Source organism: Mastomys coucha, unplaced genomic scaffold (genome assembly GCF_008632895.1).
Source record: "Mastomys coucha isolate ucsf_1 unplaced genomic scaffold, UCSF_Mcou_1 pScaffold6, whole genome shotgun sequence".
Classification (NCBI taxonomy): Eukaryota; Metazoa; Chordata; class Mammalia; order Rodentia; family Muridae; genus Mastomys; species Mastomys coucha.
Window position 1 is genome coordinate 30,709,659 of NW_022196912.1, and position 8,223 is coordinate 30,717,881.

The window sequence follows — 8,223 nt, forward strand, 5'->3', positions numbered from 1 at the left end:
AGAGAGAGAGAGAGAGAGAGAGAGAGAGATAGGGTGGGGGCAACCAAGAGGACAAGAGAGCTTGGCTGAGTTATATGAGAAAGAGAAGCTGGGAGAAGGGAAGAGAAGCAGCTCAGGGGCGGGAGAGGTTTTTGGGTAGGGGCTAAGGGTGAGAAATGCTGAGAGGAGCCAGGCAGGACTCTGTCACAGGTAAGACTGAGAGAGCCTGGTGACCTGTGTCAGCCTTTGATGTGTTGATAGGCATCTCAGGCAGCCATTTGTTTCTTTGGGATCTGATGTCACCTTCCATCGCTATGTACTGGCTGATTTTGTGTGTCAACTTGACACAAGCTGGAGTTATCACAGAGAAAGGAGCCTCCCTTGAGGAAATGCCTCCATGAGATCCAGCTGTAAGGTATTTTCTCACTTAGTAATCAAGGAGGGAGGGCCCCTTGTGGGTGATGCCATCCCTGGGCTGGTAGTCCTGAGTTCTCTAAGAAAGCAAGCTGAGCAAGCCAGGGGAAGCAAGCCAGAAAGTAACATCCATCCTCGGCCCCTGCATCAGTTCTTGCCTCCTAACCTGCTTGAGTTTCAGTCCTGACTTCCTTTGGTGATGAACAGCAATGTGAAAGTGTAAGCTGAATAAACCCTTTCCTCCCCACCTTGCATCTTGGTCATGACATTTGTGCAGGAATAGAAACCCTGACTAAGATACACGACTTGCTGCTTAGAAAGCTCCATCACTTCTTCATGATGGAGCCTCGCCATTATTATGTACCCTGCCTGCTACCTCAGCTAGTACACAAAACAGTGACCTACGAACGGATTGTTGTACTGTAAGTTGATCTTAATTAAGGCTCTTCCAGTTAAGAGGTGAGGAATCTGACATTCCATAGGATGGGATAGGTAAAGGCCTCACTTGCTCCCCGCAAAGGGAAAGACATGCTTGTTCATCTCTCATTCTGGAGTCTCCATATGAGTGAGCATCTTGCTCTGGCAGTCTGCTTTTTGCTTGAGCCTGGAGCCACCTTCTCTTATCTCCTAGAACTGACCTGCACAGTCTTACGAGGATCTACTTAGACCATATGTCTGCAAAGCCCCTTCTAGAGGTACATACCAGAGAGCTGGGAAGCAGGTCTGCCCCCAAATGAACAGGTATCTTTCCTAGGAGAATAGCATGCTGGGAAGCAGTGGCGTGGTAGTTTTTGTCAAAAGCATTGCTGTCAATGTAATTAGCATCAGAAGACATCTGACACATTTCCCCAATTCTGGTTGCCCTTGGGATAAATGTCCTGGTAGCTGGGGACACAGGTTTTTGGATGCAGATGGTCTGATTCAGCCTCTGCTTCTAGCACTCTCTACTGTGCGACATTGGGTGGGTTGCTTTAACCTCTCAGGACCTTAGTCTGTGACAATTTTTTTCTTTTTTTTCTTTTTCCTTTCCTTTTCTTTCTTTTTTTTTTTTTCAAGACAGGGTTTTTCTGTAGAGCCCTGGCTGTCCTGGAACTCACTCTGAAGACCAGGCTGGCCTCAAACTCAGAAATCCACCTGCCTGTGCCTCCCAAGTGCTGGGATTAAAGGCGTGCGCCACCACTGCCTGGCCAGTCTGTGACAATTAAATGATTCAATACATGAAAGGCATGAAGAATCATGCCTGGTGTGGGCCAGGTACTTCATAAATCTTACTTATTTTTATTACCTGGGAATAGTGCCTGGGCAGAAGTCAGTATGACCTGGGGAGTAGTACCTGAGAACCCCAGTATAAGAAATGCCTGGAACACAAAACAAAACAAAACAAAACAAAACACTGCTCTCCATTTATCCTCACCCCAATTTTCTCTGAGAGCCAGTGCCTTCAGGGATGTAGTAACAACTTGCTGAGCTCTGTGGAATCCCTGAGCATTACAGAAGTGGACAGGTGAGTGTCTTCCTGAGAAGCTCACTGCCAAGCAAGGACACAATTGACTGAAGACATCGTTTTACTGCTATTTGGACTGCAGTGTATAGAAGCCATATCCATCAATTATCTCTAGAGGAACCGAACCAATAGAGTGAACACATATTAAAGGGAGAGTCACTAGACTGGCTTGCACAGCACATGCTAGGAGGTCCAGCAATGACTATCTGCATTCTGGAGAGTCTGAAAACCCAGCAGCTCCTCACTCTGTGACACTGGATGTCTTAGCAATCCCAGTCTGGCACTGAAAGCCTGGAGGATGCCTAGAGAGCCCACATTTGAAGGCTGAGGAAGCTGGGTTCTGGTGTCAGCAAAGATAGTAGCAACTACAGAGTAAGTAGTAGATGCACTCACCGGCAGGGAGCGAATGTGAACAGGCAAAGAAAAGCACTGCTTTTCCCTCCAAATCTGGGCCACCGCCAGGAGGTGCTACCCACTCCAGAAATGGGTTGTCTACACTCATTTAATCATTCCAGGAAATACTCTCACAGACCTGCCCAGAGGTGTGTCCATTAGTTGATCTCAGATCCAGTCATGTTGACAGCTGAGATGAAGCATTACAGACCCAAATGCACATGCTGAGAAGATCTGCTTGGTCCTCAGAAAGCTGACTGGAAGAAATGAAACCTCTACTAAGGCTTGGAGGATGGGCAGCTAGTCAGCAAACAAGGATGGCGGGCAGAGCACAGCGCTGGTCTGAGACACACCCTCTCTGCCTGATGCCTGTCCTTAAGAGCCTGGATTGTTTATTAGATCTTGAGTTCAATGAAAAACTTTTAATTTGTTTGTTTGTTTGTTTACTTTTTGGAGACAGAACTTTCTATGTAACAGTCCTGGTTGTCCTGGAATTCTCTTTGTAGACCAGGTTGGCCTTAAACTCACAGAGATCCTCACCCCACCCCCACCCCCACCCCTCCCCCTCCCCACCCCCCTACCCCCACCTATGACTCTTGAGTGCTAGGATTAAAGGTGTGCACCACCATGCTGGGCATGAAAATCTTTTATTTTAAGATTCCTCATTACACAAAAACTTTCTATCCATTGTTATATAAATAAAAAAACTAAGCAGTAAATTAAAAGCTAGTCAGAAGTTAACCAAGCCCATGATCCATGTCATACTAATTTCATGTCTTAAGTGCATTTTATTATGTTCAAAATGTGTATGGAGGGGCTGAGGCTTCTCCTTGCTTCACATTCACAAGGCCCTGGATTCAATCTCCAGTGTTACAGAATAAACAAACAAACACACACACACTCACTCACACATACACACAAACGTATACACATATACATACACACCTCATACACCACACACAGATACATTTCATACATACGAACATACTTACACACATGTACACCCCACAAGCCACACATACATACACACAGATACACATACACACTCCTGTACACACACACATACTCACACCCCCCACACACATACATACATACACATACACTCCCCCACATATACACAGATATACACACATACACACCCCATACACATACACACAGATATACACACATACACAACCCACACATCACACACACTTGAACACACACTATACATAGCACATACACACAGATACTCACACATGCCCCACATAACACACACACAGTCACTGTCTTATTCTGTAGCCCAGTCTAAAAATCACTACATGTTATAAGCTGCCCTCAAAGTCATGGTAATCCTCCTGTCTCAGCCTCCACGAGGATTAAAGCAGCTTGTGTATTGTATTTATTTATTTATTTTTAAAGATTTATTTATTATATGTAAGAACACAGTAGCTGTCTTCAGACACCCAAGAAGAGTGTGTTAGATCTCATTACAGATGGTTGTGAGCCACCATGTGGTTGCTGGGATCTGAACTCAGTGAAGAGCAGCCAATGTTGGCTGGTGAGATGGCTCAGCAGGTAAGAGCACAGACTGCTCTTCTGAAGGTCCTGAGTTCAAATCCCAGCAACCACATGGTGGCTCACAACCACCTGTAATGAGATCTGACGCCCTCTTCTGGTGTGTCTGAAGACAGTTACAGTGTACTTATTTATAGTAATAAGTAAATCTTAAAAAATAGAAAAGAGCAGTCAGTGCTCTTAACCACTGAACCATCTCTCCAACCTGTGCATTTTATTTGTATAGATGGCAAGTACTCATCTCAGTGCTTAGAACAAGTAGTAGCAGTGACCAAGTCTATGGTTGGACCACCATGTTCTACACATCAAGATAGCTTAGAATTATAAAAATGGAAATGCTCAAATAGGCATGAAGAGCAAGCCGATAGTATTAAGCAATCAGTAAAAAAATAGTTAAGTGCCTGTGGTGGTTAATTTTAAGTGTCCAGATTGTCTGGATTAAGAAATAGAGAATTTTTTGGATAGCTTTGTGGGTGTATCTGTGAGGCTGTTTCTAGAGAATCACAGCAGACACATCTGGCTGGACTTGCCCTCAGTGTGGGCAGGCACCATCCAACCAGAGCACAACCACAAGGAGATTGATGTCTCCCTTCAGAACCCAAGGCATATTCGGCTCTTGCAGTGGACATTGGAGTCCATGCTGTTTGGTCTGGAGGACTTATACCAACAGCATCCTCCTTGGGTTCTCCAGCCTTTGACCTCAAAACAGAGAGTAGACCTTCAGCTACCCTTGCACTGAGGCCTTGAGACTGGAACTGATATGTGCTAGGAGTATCCCAAGGTCCCCAGTTTACAGACCTGTTCTGAGATTTCCCAGGGGCTGTAATTGTGTGGACTAGTTGTTCAGTTAAACCCTTCTCATCTGTCACACATGGACACTCTGGTCTGAGAACTATCTTAGTTAGCATTTCAACTGCTTCGAAGAGATGCCAGGACCAAGGCAACTTATAAAATAAAGCATTTAATTGGGAGCTTGTTTGTAATTTCAAAGGATGAGACTATGACCCTCATGGCAAAAAAAAAAATGTGGCAGCAGGCAGGCAGGCATGGTGCTGGAGCAACAGCTAAGAGTTTTTACATCCTGATCTAAAAGTTGAAGGCAGAGAGGAGACTGGGCCTGGTGCAGGCTTTTGAAACTTCAAAGCCCACCTTCAGTGACACACCTCCTCCAACAGGGCCATGCACACTAGTCCTTCTCAAACAGTTTCACCAAGTTATGACCAAGCATTCAAATATATGAACCTGTGAGGGTCATTCTCAGTTAAACCACACTAAAGAGCCCTCGCTGAAATTATGTTGGTATAAAAGTATACAAAAAGGCCTTCCAGAATCATAAATCACCAAGAATTTTTTTTAGCTTTTTAAATGATTCTTTGTGAGTTTTACATCATGCATCCCATGTGATCATCTCCCCATCCCCTCATATCTAACCTTTGCCCTTGCAACCCCCCCAAATCATACAAACAAATAAACAAAAAACAACAATAAAAACAAAGCACAGGAAACATCTCATCATGGAAGCTGTAGTATATCACAGTGTGTCCCACGGTAGATCCCTCTGTCCATATTTCTTCACTAGTGAATGTTTGTTACATTGAATCATTAGTCTGCTTTGAGATCTCTGACTTCTGTGACTCCATTAATATCGGATCCTCACTGGGACTCCTCCCAGTTATTTTATTGTTGCCCTGTGTCATGGAGATCCTGCAGCTTTGGATCAGCAGGACTGGCCCATTCTGGTTTCCCAACCATTTGCACATGATATAGATTTTGGTGTGGGCCAACTCAGAGCCCTGGATCTGGGCCTGGGTGGTAGCTGAGCTGGTCAACCAGCTGTCCCTTATCCTCACCACCAGGACAAATTCTCCAGTACTGCTCCAGTTTGGCCACCCAATGCCACCATTGGCAGGAGGCAAGGTCAGCTCTTCTGCTCCCCTGCCCTCCAGGGTGGCTCACCTGTACCCACACCTTCAGAGCCAGTCAGTAGTGTCCATGCTGCTCCACTTCTCTTTCTCTCCCATCTTCCTACCACATACTCACACATTGGGGTGGCTCTTGCTGCAGGCCGGCCACATGGCTGGTGGGCCCCTGGGTGACATCTGCTTGTCTCTAGCCCGCCTGTGTCAAGTGCTGGAGCGTGGGTCTGTGGTTGGCATGGCCGTACACAGGTCTGCCTCCTTCCTCCCTTACTGTGCCGAGTGGTGGTAGACTGGGCTCTGTTTGTCTAAGCTCACCCTTGCCATGTGGTGAAGGGCAGGCCTGTGTCTTTCCCCACCTGCACCACATGGCATGGCAGAATGCATGCCTCAGTTTTCCTCCTCTCTTGCCGTGCTAGCTGGATTTGAAGTGATCTGGGTTTTATATGTCATAGGCATAAAACAGCTTTGGCCACCAAGACAGGCATCAGGCTATGATGAAAAAAGACCTGCCATCTGCTCTGCCCCTGGCTGATAAGAACAACACCAACAACAAGATGTCTCTTTGCCCATTGCCAGGGGAGAAGAATTTTTAACCTTGTTCTTCATTTCAATTTGGTTTGGGATTTTTTTTTTTTTTGAGACAGGGTCACATATAGCCTAGACTGTCCTTGAATATGCTATATAACCAAGGACGGCTTCAAACTTCTGAACTCCAACGTCCAAGTCTTGCTTATGAGGAGCTGGAAATCAAACCAAAGGCTTCAAGCATGTTAGACCAGTACTCCAGCCACTTCAAGTCCCATTAAGGAGTTTTTAGGAAAGCCTCTACTATATCTATTTCAAAGATTTATTGTGACCTCAGCATTGCATCTCAGAATCATAACCTGCTTGTAGCATCTGTGTGTTTGGCTCATTCCCTCTTGTTCACTGGGGCCCCCCACCCACCCAAGAGAACATCTTCTCTTGGTTGATGGATCAGAGATATCCTGTTGTGGGGTTCACTTAAATCCAACATAACTCAAACACCAGGTCAATGCAGAGACAAAAATTTGTTGTAGCTAAGCCACTACTGATTGGTCAGGGCTGCAGGACAGACTCAAGAGATGAACTACAACCTAGAGGAAACGCTGTATAGCATATTTTTAAAAATGAAGCCATGAAGCAAGAGGGAACAGGGTGGGCTGTAGCATTGTTCAGTCATGTTTTGATATAAGGGGTCGAGCAAGGGAGTTTCCATCAATCAGGATGGGAGTTGGTTCCTGGGCCTGGGAGTATGAACTTAGTTTGACCCTGCCAGCAAGATGAAGAAGTTGTCCTTGAGATGTCTGGACTCAGACAACTGTTGCCTTATAAGTTGTCCCTGAGGTGTCTGGACTTGGACAACTGTTTCCTTACAGCAAAAGCTATTAAGCTATTGGGAAGTCCCCAGCTCCACTAGGGGCTGGGATCTTGAACTCAGTCTCTCCCAGTGATTAAATGAAGTCTGAAAACCAAATGGTAATACTTAGAGTAAGTTTCTTTTGCTTGATTCCAACATGGTGAGGAAGGAGAACAGAGAAGGTGAGTTTGCCAGTGTGGCTTCAGGACCAGCTCTGCAGGTGATGGCCACCTGCTGCTCAGCAGCCCTGGTCCCTGTGAGACTCAGTCACAAATGAGAGCTGTGCCCACTTCGGATGTCATTTGCAACCCATAGAGTTGCCTGGCACTTCACCAAATGGACTACAAATCCCTAGCTTACTGCTTCATAATTTGTTATAATGGTGTACAGAGCCCAGGAAAACAATTATTTGCATTTACCAGTTTATTATAAAGGTTGCAAATGGGACTAGGATGTGGCTCAGTGGTAGTGTGCTTGCCTAGCATGCCCAAGGCCTTGGGTTCGATCCCCAGCATTGCATGAACTGGTGTGGAGGTGTACTTCTGTAATTCCAGCACTCAGAAATGTGTGCAGAAGAATCAGGAGTTCAAGTCCATCTTTGGCTGTGTAATAAGTTCAAGGCCAGCCTGAATTAGATGAAATCCTGTCCCAAACAAAACATGAACGGGCAGTGCAGAAGTGCACAGGGTAAAGTGGGAGGGGAGTCCCAGCACGTCTGGATACTCTCCAATCCCTCACTTAGATCTTGTATAGAATCCCTTTTATACATGCATGCTGGATTAAAGTGTTGGCCTTTGATGGCGGAAGTTAATCTCTAGCCCTTCTCTCCTCTCCAGAGGTTATGCTGAACACTCCAGTCCTCCCATCACATGGTTGGTTTCTCTAGTGACCCACAGTCTACTTAGAGGAGGAGTTGAATAGGATGAACCCCTTTCGAAACTCTTTTTCTCTGCAACAGAGTATCCCCCTTGGGAAGATGGGACTCTAGGAACTGTGCTAAATGAACAATTCATGATTCAGGACTGTGGTAGACCAGAAATAAGGTTTTGTTCTTTTTTTTTTTTTTTTTTTTTTTTTTT

General features: G+C 45.5%; 1 non-coding gene across 1 annotated transcript; it reads right to left on the minus strand.

The window, feature by feature from the left end:
• Positions 1-6,205: 6,205 nt before the first annotated feature.
• LOC116081314 lies at positions 6,206-6,347 on the minus strand. Its single transcript, XR_004114814.1, has one exon. It is a non-coding gene; the product is annotated as a small nucleolar RNA SNORA48 (small nucleolar RNA).
• Between the last annotated feature and the right edge of the window lie 1,876 nt (positions 6,348-8,223).